The sequence below is a fragment of the Salvelinus namaycush genome, chromosome 21, assembly GCF_016432855.1.
Source record: "Salvelinus namaycush isolate Seneca chromosome 21, SaNama_1.0, whole genome shotgun sequence".
Classification (NCBI taxonomy): Eukaryota; Metazoa; Chordata; class Actinopteri; order Salmoniformes; family Salmonidae; genus Salvelinus; species Salvelinus namaycush.
Window position 1 is genome coordinate 30,081,022 of NC_052327.1, and position 21,881 is coordinate 30,102,902.

The window sequence follows — 21,881 nt, forward strand, 5'->3', positions numbered from 1 at the left end:
AGAGACAGAAAGAAAGAGAGAGAGAGGAAAGAGAGATGGGGGGGGGGGAGGGAAGAACAGAATGCAGCAAAAAAGGAGGAAGAAGGGATAGGAGAGACTGGGGGAGGGAGAGCAAAAGCATAAGAAAGGATGTGGTAAAAGAAAGAGAAAGAAAGAATGAAAGAGAAAAGAAAATAGAGGAGGGAGGGGGAGTGTTCGAGAGGGGGTGGGGATGGGGAAGAGAGATAGAGAGAGGGAGGGCTGAAAGAAAATGCAGTGAAAGAAAGAGAAGGGGGAGGGAGGGCTAGAGGAAAGAAGAAGAGAAAAATAAGAAAAAAGGGGGATGGTGGAGTGTGAAAATAAAAAGAAGAGTCCATCAGCAAGAGAGAGAGAGAGGGGGAGTGCAGAATGAAGGAGAGCGAGGGGGGTGAGAGCGAGGGGAATGAAGAGAAAGGAAAGAAGATAGGGAGAGAGAGAGAGGGAGCAAGAGAGAGAGAGAGAGAGAGGAAAAGGAAAAACAGCAAGGGAAGACATTAACTATTGAACTTCCAGATTTATTTCAGGCTGTATTCAGAAACAGTGCGGCAAAGTACCTGCGGGCTGAGCTTAGGTAGTCAGTGTGTGCTTAGGTGTGTGCTTAGGTAGTCAGTGGTCCAACTCCGGATGATCTTAGTAATGAGCCAGGTACGCTTATATGACCATGCTTCTCTTTAAGTCAGAAACAACAGATCAATATCCCTGACAGAGTACTACTGTCACAACACACACTAGTGATAGATCAGTGATAGACTGATTTGATAACATTTCCTCAGTGAGAGAGAGACTCAGCTACCAGGGGTCAACTTTACCCCGTGAGGAGGGACATCTACTAGTAGTGACATGGAATTATGCTGTGGGACATGCACTGACTGTACACACACACACACACACACACACACACACACACACACACACACACACACACACACACACACACACACACACACACACACACACACACACACACACACACACACACACACACACACACACACACACACACTATATGAACACATGCCAATCCTAATTGTATAGAGCATAATATTCTCCCCTAAATAACAGGAAAGGGCAAACCTTGAAAACCTTGATCAATCATCAGCAGTTGGGAATGCTGTGAGAATGAGAGAGAGATAGAGAGAGGAGGGGAGAAGAAGATAGGGAGTGAGAGCGAGGGAGAGAGAGATTGAGTGAGGGTGTGCGTGAGGGGGAGAGATAGCAGGAAGTCGAGAGAATGGGAAAGAAAATAGAAGGAGAGCAAGGGAAGAAACAAAGAGATAAGAGGCTGAAAGACAAAGAAACCACATGGAGGAAACAACAAGGGCCACGTACATTAAACAACACAGAACTAGCCTATGGGGAAAATGAAAAAGACTGAGACAACAAAAGTTTGGGGAAGGAACACACTGGCTCTGTTCCAGGCCCACATCTTCACAACACAGAACCTGTCCAGTTGCCCATCTGCCTATACATCTGGGGCTGGTGCTGGAAACCAGCACTAATATGATAGAGAGAGAAACATACAATGAATAATGAGAGCCTGCTCATGTCACCGCTCTGTGTGTTTCCACAGGTTTCCACATGCATCCGTACTGAGAGAAACAGAGGGAAGTGAGCCATGGCCCAGCTCTCACTAGTGTAGCTACTAATAGTGTTTCCACTGTGTGTGTGAGTATGCCTGGGAAGTGGAACAGGCACACACTGACACCAACACACACTTTCAGTTCCCTCCACCGCCCTGGAGCTCTAAAACAACACACTTATGAAATGGGTGTCTGTGTGAGTTACTGTAATAAGTTTCTCTTTACATTTCCTCACAGACTGGTTCTTTACATGCTATGATCTGGAAGAGAGGAACCATAATATATCCAACAGTATCATATCTCAGTGAGTCAGATTTGATAACATTTCCTCAGAGAGAGAGAGAGAGAGAGAGAGAGAGAGAGATAGAGAGAGAGAGACTCAGCTGCCAGAGGTCAGCCTTACCCTGTGAAGAGGGACTTCTACTAATAGTGACATGGAATTATACTGTGGGACACGTATTGATTGTACATACAAAATATCTTACTGTGTGTCTTTGTTAAAACACACAAACAAACACACACACACCCCCACCCTCCTTCTCCATATGTTCCCCTGACTCCCTTGTGCATTGAGCTCACATAGCCAGTGCTTCAGAGACATCTTCATTCATCATAGTGACAGAGTGGGGAGAATGGCATCAGATCTTATGGTAGCTCAGGGTAACGCTAAGCTTTGGACATTGCGTCTGCACCTCCATTAGACCTACTAGTAACCATTTGCAAAAAACAACTAAAGACTTCAAGATATACACTGAGTGTACAAAACATTAGGAGCGTCCTAATATTGAGTTGCACCCCCTTTTGCCCTCGTAACAGCCTCAATTCGTCGGGGCATGGACTCTACAAGGTGTCGAAAGCATCCACAAAGATACTGGTCCATGTTGACTCCAATGCTTCCCACAGTTGTGTTAAGTTGGCTGGATGTCCTTTGGGAGGTGGACCATTCTTGATACACACGGGAAACTTTTGAGTGTGAAAAACACAGCAGAGTTGTAGTTCTTGACAGACTCAAACCGGTGCCCCTGGCATCTAGTACCATAACCCGTTCAAAGGCACTTAAATCTTTTGTCTTGCCCATTCACCCTCTGAGTGGCACACATACACAATCCATGTCTCAATTGTCTCAAGGCTTAAACTCCTTATTGAACCTGTCTCCTCCCCTTCAGCTACACTGATTGAAGTGGATTTAAGTGACATCAATAAGGGATCATAACTCTCCCCTGGATTCACCTGGTCAGTCTGTCATGGAACGAGCAGCATGTTTTGTACACTTGGTGTATATTCACATTTCAAGTGGGGTAGAGAAAGTGTCTCTGACCAGTGTCTTTCCAGTTAACCCCCTCACATTCTCTACACCCTGGGAAACAACGATGTGAAAAAAAACTTACAAAGAAATCACTTCCCTCTCTGGTTTTGAACCTGGGCTTGTGATCAGTCCTGTGGGTTAATGTTGTTTGTGGTCTAGTAGCCTATCTGACCTCCCATCTCAGACATGTATCAGGAAGCAGCCAGGCCCAGAGTCAAAGCCACACCAGCCTCACCTCACCTCTGCATGGCACACTGATATAATGGTGTGCCTCAAGCATGATTAGCCAGTGTAATTAAGCTTCTCCCCAAAAAACAGCAGGCTTTTTCATAAGCACAGACAATTGCACAATTTGAATGTAAGTGTCGCAGATGGAATATTGCAATGGGTATAAAAGCTGCCCCATCCTGCCTGCATCTGTCCAGCTCTCTGCTAAGTTGGCCTGTAAATGACTAAAACAGACAACACTTACAGAAGCAAACAAACACACATCTGCAGCATTACTGATTGAACAATACAGATTTCCTATATATTTTTTTTCTTCACTTTTAGTAACTAGCAACTAGCATGTCCCACCCACCTGAGGATCTGTCTTTTTCAGTCATCTATTTCCTGTGTTTGAGGGATGCAAAATCCACTTGTCACTTAAGTCTCTCTGGGTTGATTGCTTTCATTTTACTCCTGCGACTCTTTCATACTCCTGCTTGTGCTGGTCGTTTTTTCCAGTTAACTTTACGACTGCGAAATGTTTGTAATGACCTGTCAAACACACCACAGTAATGGCTGAAATGGGCTCAATGGAATACATTGTCTTTCCGTTGCATCTATAAGAACGCTAAAGCTTTGTCTGGGATTTAACATATCATCTCGACACTTAAACGCTAAAGCTTTGTCTGGGATTTAACATATCATCTCGACACTTACATCACAAGAAAGAGAAGGTAATTAATGAGGAGTCTAGACAACTCAGGTGAGTGCAGGTAGGGTAGACAGGACATTGTGGTGGTTGTAGCCCTGTTCCACCCCTTTATGTTCATATATGCAAATACACCAGAGTCTTTATGCAAATTAGGCACATATCATTTCCTTTATTTGAACACAAAATATAAAAAATACCTGATACAATTAGAAAATGCATAGATGAGTGCATAATTTTTTTTATTTAACAATAAATTGAATACCTGATTTCCCACCAACATCCCTGAACTCCATTCATATTTGTCCGTGCCAGTAAAATGTTTCATGTGTCAATACCTGATGGAATTTTTTAATTCTAAAAGTTTGGAGTATCTTCATCCATTGCCCAACTGTTGCATTTATTAGAATTGTTTTTAAAACCTTAATTTTGATAACCGTTGCTACTGTTAGATTCTTCTAACAAATCAGTTTCACAGACACAGAGACAGGATGCAGAGATAGGCAGACAAAATCCTAAATAAAAGATTACTCCCCTCATTCTGCACAGGGCTACTAAATGGAAAGACAGAATATTAGGAATGAAATAGCTCTGCTAGGAGACAACATTGGAGAAAGGAGTGTGGGAGAGCTGGAAAAAAAGACTGAATATAAAAGAGAAAAGACAGAGTTGAGGGAGGAGAGGAGAAGAGCATTCAGCAAGGAGGATATAAAAGGAGCAGAGAGGGGGGCGAGGGAGTGAGACAGAGAGCTATGGAAGGAAAGAGAGAAAAAGGAGAGTGAAAGAGAGAGAGCATAAGAGAGTAAGAGAAAAGAGGGGGGCATGGGAGAGCGAGAGAGAGAGAGCAGGAGTGGAGAGTGAGTGAGGAGAGAGAGATCAAGAGAGAGAGGGGGGAGGGAGGGGGAGTGAGTGAGAGAGAAGCAGAGACAGAGGACGAGAGAGAAAGACAGAGAGAAGAGAAAAACAGAGAGGGGGAAGGGAGAAAGAAAGAGAGCCACAAGAGACTCAAAAACCACAGAATAAAAAGCCTCTGTTTGCCTGTAACTATATAGATATACAAATATGAATATATAGATATTCTCTGTATGTATCTATGACAGAGTAGAAGAACACAGTACAGCATATATCATGGACCTCAAATTAATTGAATCAGTCACTAAACACAAAGTGGCACCATGGAGGAAAGAGTCATATATTTTCCTATCAAATATAGCCTACCGCTTCATTTTAAGATGAGGTTTGTGATAGATCTACCCAGATATCTCATCCCAAGGACTTTGAGCCTCAAGATGCTTTACGCCATGCAGCACATGTAAAGGTATTGCTCAACCGAGGTAAAGGCTCATCAAGTTCCGTCCACTCATTATGTGTGGACAGGCCCTGACACTTTGCACACCATTCAGAGAGGTAGCATGAGGCCAGTGTCCTACACTACTCCCATGTCTCCAGATTTACTCAAGGTGAGGCCCACAATGAGCCAGTGAAACCTATTAACACTAGAGGTCTCTGGAGTGCCTAGTTTTGGGCAGAGCCCACCTCATTCACATGGACTCATAAACAGACAGCAGGACAGAGCTGTTGTTGTCCCTCTATTGTTTACTTACTGTTTTGTATTATTCCTTCACCTCCTGGAAACAAATTTCAGTCCGAATTACTTTTCCTTCATCCAAGTTTCATTCTTTTAATTCAAAACCCTTTGTCTATCTCTTCTTTGTACCTTCCTCCTGTTTCCATGGTTACCCCTCTCTCTGCTCTGTACACTATCTATCTCTTCCTCCGTTTCCCTCTCTGTCTCTCTCACTCTGTTCTTATCTTTCTCATTTTGCTTTCATCTCTGCCTCCCTTCCTCCTGCTTTATCCCACACCCTCCTCTCCCCGACTTTTATCTCTTTTCACTTTCATCTGTCTTTCACCTTTTTCTCCCCTTCAAGCCTGCCATTCCATCATCCATGCTTTTGGTTCTTACTTATGGAGAGAAAGTTTTATCGGTTTCCCTGTCAATTCTGCATTTGTAATCATTTCCAATTTATCCAACCCACTTTCCATTGCCATTAGGGTTTTTTTATGCTTTCAATTATTGTCCAAGAAAGAATGCGTGACTAAGATAGTGACCACAGGTGCTTAGGCTACTATTTTATCATAAAAAAACAATGATTTCTATCCAGATATCCTGTGATTAACTGGTTGTTTTGAAATGATTTATTCCGAGTAATAATCATTGACTGAGGTTGCTCGATCCACCTGACCTCCTTTAAATTATGTTACTAAACCGAAACTGTTTAAGCAACACATTTATGTAGTAGTGCAGCCCAATGTGCTTATCTGAGTATGTCCCCATTGAGACTGAGGCCTGAGAGTAAGTCATGCTACTCTACATGGCAGCCCCTCCTCTACGTAGCCTGTCATCTCTCTGCAGTGATGAAGATGTTCTTGTGTAGCACAAATGCCTCCCTCCCTGTCCATTGCTCTGTTGCGAGATAAAAACATTCACACATAGCCGTGTCAGTTTAACACACCACCCCATCAAGGTCACCAGGTGACACTGAACCCAACACACCATTCAGCCAGGGCCAGGGAATGGAACACTATGGCTCTTTGCAACATGCTATGTCGATGCTGGAGAGAACCCTCACCAATACATTTCGTATATAAAAATAGTTGAAACTGTGTAGGGATAAGTGCCATGGCACCATACTGGAGGTCTGTCAGTCATGGTGGTATACATAAGAGGGGGAGTGTGCTGCCTGCTAGTCAGTGACAAACTCATTCCAAGAGACACTGCATGTGGTGTGGGAGGAAGTTTTGTGCTGCAGCTTTGACTGAAACTAACCTCCCTCCCCTCTCCCTCTCCTTCCCCTCAAAGTACCACAACTATTCAGAAAAGAGAATAAAGAAAACCTGAATAGAGGAAGAGAAAAAAATGGGGTCCCAAGGCAAGGGAAAAAAGAAAAACAATGAAAGAAAATAGGAATGAAAGGAAGCCAAAGAGAAAGAAAGAAAAGAAGGACAGAGAGAAGGAGGGGAGAAAGAAAAAGAGAGAGAAAAGCATAGCGAAAAAGAAAAAGTATTGAATGTTCGAATAGAAAGACGTTTCAGTGGAAATGCATTTTGAAGGAGAAAAACAAGGGAGGAACACATTAAAGGCTTTCTTACAGATTATATACAATGTTAAAATAGTCTGCTTATTCACAATAGAAATGCTTTCAACATTACATCTGCCAATAGAGTGTTTTTAGCACTATGGTATAAGACCACTAGTCACCAATGGCATACACATTGGATACATTGGATAGAACATATTGTATTAGCCCATTCTAAGAACACAAGTAAGGTGCAACATCAATGTTTCTGATATGCCGCAGATCATATTGAACAGAGAGCAATACAGGTTTATGGGCAGCAGGTTGCTAGTAAAGATGGGTCTTCATTGCCTTGTTCTATTCTAGAAAACTTGAACATCACCATCTTAGTTTAGGCTAAATAACTTCAGCAGTCACACTTTTTTATATATATATATAAAAAATACAAGAAAACTCAACTAATATACTGTATTTCTACATTTTACTGTAACACCATCAGCCTAATAGGCCTATACATTCTCTCAATTTCTCTGTGAAAAAAATGATGTAGCTTGCCTTGAATAATCAAAACTAGGCCTATGTTCATATGTAAAAGGTCTCCTAACACGATAACAGAGTTATAAATATAATAATATATTGAAAAACAACTGTTGGGAAAGAAGGATGTGCTTTTCCCATGATAAGATTATTATTTTTAAGAATTACAACCATCTGTGACTGACAAAATCAAATCCAAAGAGTACATTCACAAAATGACTTATCTAGAAAAGATGGTGCCTGAAATTCCAATCACCTATTGAAAGGGGAACATTAGGCTATGTCTGATGGATAATCATGTGAGTGACCACATCGATCCATCCTCTTTCCATCTGACAGTGATAGTAACACTATTCATTTTTTCTGTCTGTGTGTGGCCTTCATGAGGTTAACTCTACCCACAGACCCAAATGATGTCATGATCAAAAATCTGATACCGGATATCAGCAACACAATCTGTAATTGAAAAGACTGACCTTCCAGCTCTACTCTGGCAAAGTTGCACATGATGAACAATAATAACAGTGTTGGCCAATATGAAGGATTGTGTTGACGAGAGGGCTGAGCTACACTTGTGATTTAAACAAAGCGTCCATCCACGTCTACTCCTCCTGTAATATCACCAATTCGTTCCCAAAAATATCATACTTAGGACTGAATCAGAGATAGAGAGATCATAGTCTGGAGTTGTGGGTCTACTACACAGACACCTCTTGATGTTGGTCGTGTTGTCAACAATACTCTTTTTTAAACTCACATAGACCAAAGCTGTAACATAAAATGAGTGTTGTCCACAAGCCAAACAGGCTAGTTCAGTACTGAACCCTAGTGTGATGCAGCCTCCTGATACATGCTATCTGAAATGTCTTATCCTTCATTACAGGCATACAGTAGGCTTCATGAGACTGAAAATGCGACTGAGACTGAAAAAGGGAAAGACAACATGAGGGCTACAGTTCCTGACTTAGGTATTTAGATACTCTAAAGCCCCACAGATCAAACTGGAGGGCACAGTCAATGGTCAAAAAAAATATAACAAATCAAATTAAAAGCAGCTGCTAGTAATCTCTTCCTTCAGTTGTTTTGAGACCTTAGCGATGCTGGTTGACATCTATTGTTAATATTACAAAATGCCTATTATACTCTCCAAACAGATCCTGAAATATCCTGTCTACCTTTGGTCTGAGTGGGATAGACGATATACTATACTCAGGAATACACATGTCTGGACTAGGGTTCAACCCAGGACATCACAGGGTCTAGTTTATTATGAATTATTATGTTAATTGAGATAAAGAGGCTTTTTAAAAGTGCACTTTGCATAATTTTGCTCTAGGGGCACTCATGAGTAAAAAAGGGTACCCACAATTGTACATCACTGGACAGAAAAGGGAATACCTTTCAACAAACACACTACCCCCATCTTTCAGAAAGTGCCTCCCTGCACTTCGACTTACTTTCAAAACCCTTTGTTTGTTCACCACATGCATCTTCTCTTAGTTGGTCACTATATAACAGTACCAGTCAAAAGTTTGGACACACCTACCTGTGTTGTCATGTGTTGCTGCCTTGCTATGTTGTTGTCTTAGGTCTCTCTTTATGTAGTGTTGTCTCTTGTCGTGATGTGTGGTGTGTTTTGTCATATATATATATAGATACACAGTTGAAGTCTGAAGTTTACATACACCTTAGCCAACTACATTTAAACTCAGTTTTTCACAATTCCTGACATTTAATCCCAGTAAAAATTCCCTGTCTTAGGTCAGTTAGGATCATCACTTTATTTTAAGAATGTGAAATGTCAGAATAATAGTAGAGAGAATGATTTATTTCAGCTTTTATTTCTTTCATCACATTCCCAGTGGGTCAGAAGTTTACATACACTCAATTAGTATTTGGTAGCATTGCCTTTAAATTGTTTAACTTGGGTCAAACGTTTCGGGTAGCCTTCCACAAGCTTCCCACAATAAGTTGGGTGAATTTTGGCACATTCCTCCTGACAGAGCTGGTGTAACTGAGTCAGGTTTGTAGGCCTCCTTGCTCGCACACACTTTTTCAGTTTCTATAGGATTGAGGTCAGGGCTTTGTGATGGCCACTCCAATACCTTGACTTTGTTGTCCTTAAGCCATTTTGCCACAACTTTGGAAGTATGCTTGGGGTCATTGTCCATTTGGAAGACCCATTTGCGACCAAGCTTTAACTTCCTGACTGATGTCTTGAGATGTTGCTTCAATATATCCACATAATTTTCCTCCCTCATGATGCCATCTATTTTGTGAAGTGCACCAGGCCCTCTTGCAGCAAAGCACCCCCACAACATGATGCTGACACCCCCGTGCTTCACGGTTGGGATGGTGTTCTTCAGCTGGCAAGCCTCCCCCTTTTTCCTCCAAACATAATGATGGTCATTATGGCCAAACAGTTCTATTTTTGTTTCATCAGACCAGAGGACATTTCTCCAAAAAGTACGATCTTTGTCCCCATGTGCAGTTGCAAACCGTAGTCTGGCTTTTTTATGGCGGTTTTGGAGCAGTGGCTTCTTCCTTGCTGAGCGGCCTTTCAGGTTATGTTGATTATAGGACTTGTTTTACTGTGGATATAGATACTTTTGTACCTGTTTCCTCCATCATCTTCACAAGGTCCTTTGCTGTTGTTCTGGGATTGATTTTCACTTTTCGCACCAAAGTAAATGAATCTCTAGAAGACAGAACGAGTCTCCTTCCTGAGCGATATGATGGCTGCGTGGTCTCATGGTGTATATACTTGCGTACTATTGTTTGTACAGATGAACGTGGTACCTTCAGGCGCTTGGAAATTGCTCCCAAGGATGAACCAGACTTGTGGTGGTCTACAATTTATTTTCTGAGGTCTTGGCTGATTTCTTTTGATGTCAAGCAAAGAGGCACTGAGTTTGAAGGTAGGCCTTGAAATACATCCACAGGTACACCTCCAATTGACTCAAATTATGTCAATTAGCCTATCAGAAGCTTCTAAAGCCATGACATCATTTTTTTGAATTTTCCAAACTGTTTAAAGGCACAGTCAACTTAGTGTATGTAAACTTCTGACCCACTGATATTGTGATACAGTGAATTGTCTTTGAAATAATCTGTCTGTAAACAATTGTTGGAAAAATTACTAGTGTCATGCACAAAGTAGATATCCTAACCAACTTGCCAAAACTATAGTTGGTTAACATGAAATTTGTGGAGTGGTTGAAAAATGAGTTTTAATGACTACAACCTAAGTGTATGTAAACTTCCGACTTCAACTGTATATAGATATATTTTTTAATCCCAGCCCCCATTGGTAGGCTGTTATTGTAAATAATCATTTGTTCTTAACTGACTTGGCTAGTTAAATAAAGGTTAAATAAATAAATAAGAGTGTTTTTCTTTATTTTTACTACAAAAAAAGTGTTAAAAAAATCTAAATATATTTTTTATTTGTGATAATTCAAAGTCGCCACCCTTTGCCATGATGACAGAATTGCACACTCTTGGCATTCTCTCAACCAGCTTTTCCAACAGTCTTGAAGGAGCTCCCACATATGCTGAGCACTTGTTGGCTGCTTTTATTTCAATCTGTGGTCCAATTAATCCCAAACCATGTCAATTGGGTTGAGGTTGGGTGGCTGTGCAGGCCAGGTCATCTGATGCAGCAATCGATCACTCTCCTTCTTGGTGAAATAGCCCTTACACATCCTGGAGGTGAGTTTGGGCATTGTTCTGTGGAAAAACAAATGAAAGTCCCTCTACGCGCAAACCAGATGGGATGGCGTATCACTGCAGAATGCTGTGATAGCCATGCTGGTTACGTGTGCATTGAATTCTAAATAAATGACTGACTGTGTCACCAGCAAACCACCCCCACACCATCACACCTCCTCCTCCATGCTTCACGGTGGGAACCACACTTGCCGAGATCATCCGTTCACCTACTCTGCGTCTCACAAAGACACGGCGGTGGAACCAAAAATCTCTAATTTGGACACAGAATAAAGGACAGATTTCCACCGGTCTAATGTCCATTACTTGTGTTTCTTGGCCCAAGCAACTCTCTTCTTATTATTGGGGTCCTTTAGTAGTGGTTTCTTTGCAGAAATTCGACCATGAAGGCCTGATTCACGCAGTCTCCTCTGAACAGTTGATGTTGAGATGTCTGTTACTTGAACTCTGTGAAGTATTTATTTGAGCTGCAATTTCGGAGGCTGGTAACTCTAATGAACTTATCCTCTGCAGCAGAGGTAACTCTGGGTCTTCCTTTCCTGTGGCGGTCATGAGGGCCAGTTTCATCATATCGCTTGATGGTTTTTGCGACTGCACTTGAAGACACTTTCAAAGTTCTTGAAACTTTCCAGATTGACTGACCTTCATGTCTTGAAGTAATGATGGACTGCCATTTCTCTTTGCTTATTTGAGCTGTTCTTGCCACAATGTGGACTTGGTCTTTTACCAAATAGGGCTATCTTCTGTATACCACCCCACCCTTGTCACAACACAACTGATTGGTTCAAATGCATTAAGAACGAAAGAAATTTCACAATTTAACTTGACAAAGCACACATGGTAATTGAAATGCATTCCTGGTGCCTACCTCATGAAGCTGGTTAAGAGAATGCCAAGAGTGTGCAAAGCTGTCATCTACTTTGAAGAATCTCAAATATAAAAAATATGTTGAATCTCAAATATCAAATATAAAAAATGTGTATATTTGTTCAACACTTTTTTGGTTTCTACATATACATGATTCCATATGTGTTATTTCATAATTTTGATGTCTTCACTATTATTCTACAATGTAGAAAATAGTAAAAATAAAGAAAAACCCTGGAATGAGTAGGTGTCCAAACTTTTGACTGGTACTGTATGTAATGTTGTATGTTTTATTTATTTATTTTATGGATTCCAGGACTCCCTAGAAAACAGTGGCAGTTACTGAGTGGACTATTACTGGCTAAATTAATTAATTAATGGCATAACTATCCCACTTCAGACGCCAATGCTGCAAATTGAAGGGTTAGCATGTAGCATGACTGTCGGACTCAAAACAAGGTCATTCTAGTTCCAAGGTAATCACACTTAAGGGAAATTGACTCCATAGGCTTTTAGCAGCCCAAAGGCCATCAGATGGCGATTCTGAGTTGTTTCATCTTACTGTCCAAAGGCATTGAATGCTGCCGGCTATACACTCGTATCCCCCGTGGACCGGTTCGTACATAAAACATTCTCCATCCAGGCTGCAAAGGCATCAATTTCCTCCTTAATTCGATTTAATGGTGAGAATGCAGGGGAAAAAATGGGAAAATATGCATACTTCCTTTACAAAACACAATTTTTGCACCACCATGCTAGATGGCGCCGAAAGAGAGGGCCACCTTGTTTTCTGTCCTTAGGAAACTTCACAGTATTTAGTTATGTATTATTTCTTACATTGTTAGCCCACAAAATCTTCAGTGTTATTACATACAGCCGGGAAGAACTATTGGATATCAGAGCAACGTCAACTTACCAGCACTACCACCAGGAATATGACTTTCCCAAAGCGGATCCTGTGTCCGAACCACCCAGTGCATCTGAACTGATTCCAGTGTCTGACCCAAAACAACGTCGCCGCAGAAGAGGTAGACGGAGCGGCCTTCTGGTCAGACTTCAGAGGCGCGCACACCACCCACCGCTTCCGAGTATATTACTCGCTAATGTCCAGTCTCTAGATAACAAGATAGACGAAATTAGGGCAAGAGTTGCTTTCCAGAGACATCAGGGATTGTAACATATTCTGTTTCACAGAAACATGCCCCCCTAGGATGTGCTGTCAGAGTTGGTACAGCCACCGGGATTCTTTGTGCATCGTTCCGACAGAAATAAACATCTCTCCGGGAAGAAGGAGGGCGGGGGTGTATGTTTCATGATTAACGATTCATGGTGTAATTGTAACAATATACAGGAACTAAAGTCCTTTTGTTCACCTGATCTAGAATTCCCCACAAACAAATGCCAACCATATTATCTCCCAAGAGAATCCTCGTCGGTTATTGTCACAGCCGTGTATATCCCCCCTCAAGCCGATACCATGACGGCCCTCAAGGAACTTCACTGGACTTTATGCAAACTGGAAACCATATATCCTGAGGCTGCATTTATTTTAGATGGGGATTTCAACAAAGCAAATTTGAGAACAAGGATACCTAAAGTCTATCAGTATATTGATTGTAGTACCTGCGGTGGCAAAACTCTGGATCACTGCTACTCTAACTTCCGAGATGCATACAATGTTCTCCCCCACCCTCCCTTTGGCAAATCTGACCACGACTCCATTTTGCTCCTCCCTTCCTATAGGCAGAAACTCAAACAGGATGTACCCGTGACGGACTATTCAACGCTGGTCTGACCAATCGGAATCCATGCTTCAAGACTGTTTCGATCACGTGGACAGGGGACATGTTCCGGGTAACCTCAGAAAATAATACCGATTTAAATGCTGATTCTTTGAGTGAGTTTATAAGGAAGTGCATAGGAGATGTTGTACCCACTGTGACTATTAAAACCTACCCTAACCAGAAAACGTAGATAGATGGCAGCATTCGTGCAAAGCTGGAAGCGCAAACCACCGCATTTAACCATGGAAAGTTGACTGGGAATATGGCCGAATACAAACAGTGTAGTTATTCATTCCGCAAGGCAATCAAACAAGCGAAATGTCAGACACGAGATGTATGTGGCAGGGTCTACAGACAATCATGGACTACAACAAGAAAACCAGCCACATCACGGACACCGACATCTTGCTTCCAGACAAACAAAACACCTTCTTTGTCCAAGAAGGGCAGAGTCTGGTCCAGACTGGCAGGCTCAATGGGTCTCACCTGTGCGGTACAAAACAAAACAAACAAAACAGATTTCAAATCCCAAGTAATATCAGGATTGTTGGTGTTTAGAGGCACCTGATAGCTTGCCATCTTAGCAGCTATACTAAAGATGTTGTTTACTAACGCTGAACCGAGGTAGCCTAGCCTAATCTATCACCTACCAAAGTTAGTGTTGACAAACAACTGCCTCCCGCCAACTAATGATGATGTGATGGCTGCATAGCTAGGTCAACAAGTTAGGACACCGAACGATTTCAAACAACCGGCTATTCTCACAGTTCACACATCTAACACTTAGTCTTGGGAATAAAAATATTAGTTTGAAGCTAGCTACAGTATGTATTTTCACATGAATTGGTAGCAATATTTGCTAGCTAGCAGTCGCATAACGATAATAATCTGGGAAACCTGGCACCCACACTGCTCGTGCTCGCCAACGAGCGTCTGCAATGTCAAGGCTAAAATAGAACTCCTTTCTATTTCTGACGCAGATCGTGCTGCAAGTCATGCCTGTTGTCGTGGTAATACCATTAAAGTGTAGATGTCAATCACCATATAAATTCAAAGATGAAAAAGCCTGGAAGGACGAGAGATGACTAGAAACGATTCGGTTGGCCGTTTTATGTGTGGATGAATTGTCGGAGTAGAGGACCTTGTGCATTTCAGGTAAAAAAACAACTCAATGTTTATATCCCAGGACAAATTAGCTAGCTAACTAGCTAAATTGCCATACATGTTTAATGCTTTTCGACCTGTCCCTAAATTAATGTCATTGGTTCAGAGTTTGTTTTGATATTTTAACCTGCTTGTCCTGATCGCGTTTGGTGTAGGGGGACAAAATACATTTATGCACGATGGAGCACGCGCGCAGCCGGTTTGGGTTCCGTGTTAGACCGGGAGTTTAGCTTGCCAACGTCACCATGACATCGCCTACAAGTGTGATCGGGGATTTCGATTGGAGAAGCAGTTTTAGCCAATCATGATATTGTACTGTTTTTGACGTAACGTTTTTTATTTATTTTACTTGGCAAGGCAGTTAAGAAGAAATTCTTATTTTACAATGACGGCCTACCCCGGTCAAACCCAAACTACGCTGGGCCAATTGTGCGCACCCCTATGCGACTCTCAAATACGGCCGGTTAGGCACTGAGATGCAGTACCTTAGAACGCTGCGCCACTCTGGAGAGGTAAAGTTACTGGGCCTGAACTGGGCTCACTTTGTTTGGTTTGAAGGAGCGTATGGGTCGGTGCACAATGCAACAACTTATATGGTAAATCATTGCAACAAAAAAAAGTCCTAAATGCGATTCGAACAACACATGTGTGATTGATAATGATACGTCAAACGCTAGCACTTTCTTAAGCTAGTAGTTTATCTTCAGCTGATTCAGTGCCAAGCCACTGACTGAGAACTGCGTTTTAATAAATTAAAGTGAAGTTACACTACTCTAAAGAGTAGGTCTACTACAGAATAAAGTAACAATGTTTCTAGACAGATAGTCAACGTTACTTTGACCGAATTCACCAACATTAATAACGACCTCTGTGAATTCAACCTCTCCATGTAGAATTTCACATTCCCGGACGTCATTATCTGTACTGAAATTGAAAATCCACCAGATGGCGCAGGAACTCCGTTCAAGACATGCAGGTAGTGTGACTGGCTTGATTTGATATGAATATGGATTTTGTGCATTAAAGTCAGTAGATTATATACAAGTCAAGTGATTGTCAACATTAAATATTTAAACATATTTTGAAGCAATACAGTATTTGTTTACAAATTATGAAGTAAGCTTAATTTCAAGCTTATGCTTAATTTATACAATTAATTATTGAATAATCAATATTAATTAAAACTAATGATCAGCAGTAGCCTACATATTGCAGATTGCACCTTGAAATCAGTCTATGTGTAGAAATAGAATAATCATGCAAGGTTTTTATGGTTTTCATCAATTTGTTTTTTGTATTATGGGTAAATGAAGTTGTTTCCCCTGAATGCTGCCGGGACCGGGAGGCTGCGCTGACAGGAGTAGGCTATGTGCTCAGACCAGTCAATGAGCCTGTCAATGATCCAGAAAGTCATGCCCAGGCAGCCCTGCATTGAATTTAGTCATAACATTTTAGAATGAGTGCCATTTGCACTCTTATGAATCGACTAAATAACCAAAATAACATATTGATTGATGGCACATTCAGGCTGCTAAAATGTTTTTGTATATGTGACAGACAGTGTAACCTTTATGTCAATTTTTTTGTAGATTTCAACATAACCACCACAAGTACAGCTCGTCACCAAGGTGGATCTTAGTGAAAGGATTTTAGTGGCTGATGAAGTGTGTGTATTTGCCAAAATGGTCCAGTCTTACAAGATTCCTAAATTCTCTCCCCGTAGGTGGGCTCTGGAGAGGGCGACTTGATACATAGTAGACAGTTATTGAATTGAGATGATGCTGATATTCTATAGTCCAGCTCATTTAGGTGAGATCTGATTTATTCCTAATTTCCTTGTATTCAGGAACTGTACGATTATGACAAGACTATATCCAAATAAGCATCTCCTTCACTTATCTTACCCTCTGACTGTCTAATTAGTTATCCCTTTAAATGTTCCCACAGAGGTCATAAAGTGAAGTGAACATGTTTTTCTTGTAAATTGTAATCACCACCACAAATAATTTGTTTGTGGTGTAACTTTGACTGTGAAACAATTATTGTTTTAACGATATACAAATAAACTTCCACAAGGGAATGGAAATAGACAAGAAAATAAGAGCCACCTGTCTCTTCATTTTACCTCAAGCAGCCATACCTTCCTACTGGGCCCTTTTGCCAAAATAGCAGAGTTTTGGAGGGTTGAGCTAATTCCAGTTTGAGGTTGTGCCCTGATGTGGTTGACCAGTAGGGGGATCTCCACCATATTCTTACTACTGTAAATCAGAAGACAATATACAGTAACAACAACTGTTGGTCTTATCCACAGGGGGTTAGCTTGTTTTGAGCAGTAGTATGGAAGCACCACATATTCACATTTGAAGACTTGTTGGAATAGGCTTACTGTAAAAAAGTACTTCCTGGGTCAAAAGCGTAGTAAGAAGTAAATAGTTTTAGACTAGAGGATAAAGAGATAAAAGCATGGTTAAGTCAAGTTGCAGCGTCACACCTGAAACATCCTAATCAATTCATCCAGAACCCATGGGGAGGAACATTATGCAAGGACAATTGCTTTGGCTTCATCTACAAAGCTTCCCAGTTAGAAAGAGATCTGTGTGCTCCATGATGAATGTGTGTGAGAAGGCTTTAGTATACATGACACACAGCTGAGACTGACATGGAACAGATGAGGAAGTTCAGGGGTTGGAAATGAATTGGTCTCCCCCTACTAACCTCAATAGCAATGTGCAGGACCAGAACACATGCAAAATACTTACCATTTTATGTTAGGCCCAATGTGCCGCAAAATATTAAATTGATCATTAATCCCAAATTTGGGCTGAGATTGGCTGTGTTAAAGTTGCCTAGCTGTGCTGCTGCTCCTTGTGATGTCATAACTTGTAGCTCCCAGCTGTGCAGGTGCAGACGTGTCCTGGCCATGACTTTAATGTTGATTTACCTCCAAGATTAAAATGAGAGCCAGCTGTACACTACGCTGCCTTCAGGCTGAAGTTCCAAACCCAGTGGAATATTTATGATCACTGACACTGCTGCAGGTGTTTTTATACACACACACACAGAATTACTAGATAGACTGGTAGTAAACAGGAAGGTTGTTGAGTATAAAATGAACTGATCAGGTGGAAAACATTTGCCACAAGGGAAAAATGACATAGCAATAGGAAAACCTGGGTATCATTTGAAGTTGTGGGTTTTGCAAGTCAATCCAGAGTCCTCATTAAAAATGAGCATCTAGACATCATCAAACCAAATGTTATTGGTCACATACACGTGTTTAGCAGATGTTATTGAGGGTGTAGCGAAATGCTTGTAAATCATTCGAAAGCACTGATGAAGGTATAGAAGCCGAAACGTATGCTCCTTTTTTTTGTACAGCACTTCGTATGACTTTCACCTTTGTATTCTTTCGAGCATAGATTAAATGAAATGGATAGTTCCCCCATCAAAACATGTTATAAACACCTTTGGCAACTATTACAGCTGTGAGTCTTTTTGGGTAATAAGTCTCTAAGAGCTTTTCATACCTGGATTGTGCAATATTTGCCCATTATTCTTTAAAACATTGTTCAAGCTCTGTCAAGTTGGTTGTTGATCATTGCTAGACAGCCAAGTCTTGACATATATTTTAAATCAGATTTAAGTCAAAACTTTAAGTAGGCCACTCGGAACATTCAATATTGTCTTGGTAAGCAACTCTAGTATAGATTTAGCCTTGTGTATTGTCCTGCTGAAAGGTGAATTCAGTGTCTGTTGGAAAGCAGACAAAATTAATACATGCTAAATCAGTTCTAATTTTGTCTACAGCCTTATTCTAAAATGGATTAAATTAAATGTTTTCCTCCTCAATCTACACACAATACCCCATGATGACAAAGTGAAAACAGGTTTTTAGACATTTTCGCAGATACATTTTTTGTTGTTGAAATACCTTATTTACATAAGTATTCAGACCCTTTGCTATGAGACTCGAAATTGAGGTCAGGTGCATCCTGTTTCCATTGATCATCCTTGAGATGTTTTTACAACTTGATTGGAGTCCACCTGTGGGAAATTCAATTGATTGGACATGATTTGGAAAGGCACACACCTGTCTATATAAAGGTCCCACAGTTGACAGTGCATGTCAGAGCAAAAACCAAGCCATGAGGACGAAGGAATTGTCCGTAGAGCTCAGAGACAAGATTGTGTTGAGGCACAGATCTGAGGAAGGGTACCAAAAAATGTCTGCAGCATTGAAGATCCCCAAGAACACAGTGGCCTCCATCATTCTTAAATGGAAGAAGTTTGGAACCACCAATACACTTCCTAGAGCTGGCTGCCCGGCCAAACTCCTCAGTAAAAGGCACAACCGCCCGCTTGGAGTTTGCCAAAAGGCACCTAAGGACTCTCACGACCACTTCACTTTATGACCTCTGTGTGAACATTTAAAGGGATAACTAATTAGACAGTCAGATAGAATCATGTAGTAACCAAAAAAGTGTTAAACAAATCAAAATATATTTTGATTTGTTTAGCACTTTTTTTGGTTACTACATGATTTTATGTGTTATTTCATCAAATAAAATGTATTTTATATAGCCCTTCGTACATCAGCTAATATCTCGAAGTGCTGTACAGAAACCCAGCCTAAAACCCCAAACAGCAAGCAATGCAGGTGTAGAAGCACGGTGGCTAGGAAAAACTCCCTAGAAAGGCCAAAACCTAGGAAGAAACCTAGAGAGGAACCAGGCTAGGAGGAGTGGCCAGTCCTCTTCTGGCTGTGCCGGGTGGAGATTATAACAGAACATGGCCAAGATGTTCAAATGTTCATAAATGACCAGCATGGTCAAATAATAATAATCACAGAAGTTATTGAGGGTGTAGCAAGTCAGCACCTCAGGAGTAAATGTCAGTTGGCTTTTCATAGCCGATCATTAAGAGTATCTCTACCGGTCTCTAGAGCGTTGAAAACAGCAGGTCTGGGACAGTTAGCACGTCTGGTGGACAGGTCAGGGTTCCATAGCCGCAGGCAGAACAGTTGAAACTGGAACAGCAGCAAGGCCAGGTGGACTGGGGACAGCAAGGAGTCATCATGCCTGGTAGTCCTGACGCATGGTCCTAGGGCTTAGGTCCTCCGAGAGAGAGAAAGAAAGAGAGAAGGAGAGAATTAGAGAGAGCATACTTAAATTCACACAGGGCACCGGATAAGACAGGAGAAGTACTCCAGATATAACAAACTGACCCTAGCCCCCCGACACAAACTACTGCAGCATAAATACTGGAGGCTGAGACAGGAGGGGTCAGGAGACACTGTGGCCCCATCCGATGATACCCCCGGACAGGGCCAAACAGGAAGGATATAACCCCACCCACTTTGCCAAAGCACAGCCCCCGCACCACTAGAGGGATATCTTCAACCACCAACTTACAATCCTGAGACAAGGCCGAGTATAGCCCACAAAGATCTCCGCCACGGCACAAACCAAGGGGGGGCGCCAACCCAGACAGGAAGATCACGTCAGTGACTCAACCCACTCAAGTGACGCACCCCTCCTAGGGACGGCATGAAAGAGCACCAGTAAGCCAGTGACTCAGACCCTGTAATAGGGTTAGAGGCAGAGAATCCCAGTGGAGAGAGGGGAACCGGCCAGGCAGAGACAGCAAGGGCGGTTCGTTGCTCCAGAGCCTTTCCGTTCACCTTCACACTCCTGGGCCAGACTACACTCAATCATATGACCCGCTGAAGAGATAAGTCTTCAGTAAAGACTTAAAGGTTGAGACCGAGTCTGCGTCTCTCACATGGGTAGGCAGACCATTCCATAGAAATGGAGATCTATAGGAGAAAGCCCTGCCTCCAGCTGTTTGCTTAGAAATTCTAGGGACAATTAGGAGGCCTGCGTCTTGTGACCGTAGCGTACGTGTAGGTATGTACGGCAGGACCAAGTCGGAAAGAGAGGTAGGAGCAAGCCCATGTAACGCTCTGTAGCTTAACAGTAAAACCTTGAAATCAGCCCTTGCCTTAACAGGAAGCCAGTGTAGGGAAGCTAGCACTGGAGTAATATGATCCAATTTTGGGGTTCTAGTCAGGATTCTAGCAGCTGTATTTAGCACTAACTGAAGTTTATTTAGTGCTTTATCCGGGTAGCCGGAAAGTAGAGCATTGCAGTAGTCCAACCTAGAAATAACAAAAGCATGGATTAACTTTTCTGCATCATTTCTTGAAACAGTCTTGATATGTTCGTCAAAAGAGAGATCAGGGTCCAGAGTAACGCAGAGGTCCTTCACAGTTTTATTTGAGACGACTTTACAACCATCAAGATTAATTGTCAGATTTAACAGAAGATCTCTTTGTTTCTTGGGACCTAGAACAAGCATCTCTGTTTTGTCCGAGTTTAAAAGTAGAACGTTTTCAGCCATCTACTTCCTTATGTCTGAAACACAGGCTTCTAGCGAGGGCAATTTTGGGGCTTCACCATGTTTCTTTGAAATGTACAGCTGTGTGTCATCCGCATAGCAGTGAAAATTAACATTATGTTTTTCGAATGACATCCCCAAGAGGTAAAATATATAGTGAACACAATAGTGGTCCTAAAACGGAACCTTGAGGAACACCGAAATGTACAGTTGATTTGTCAGAGGACAAACCATTCACAGAGACAAACTGATATCTTTCCGACAGATAAGATCTAAACCAGGCCAGAACTTGTCCGTGTAGACCAATTTGGGTTTCCAATCTCTCGATGATATCAAAGGCAGCACTAAGGTCTAGTAGCACGAGGACAGATGCAGAGCCTCGGTCTGACGCCATTAAAAGGTAATTTACCACCTTCACAAGTGCAGTCTCAGTGCTATGATGGGGTCTAAAACCAGACATGGTGCATTTCGTATACATTGTTTGTCTTCAGGAAGGCAGTGAGT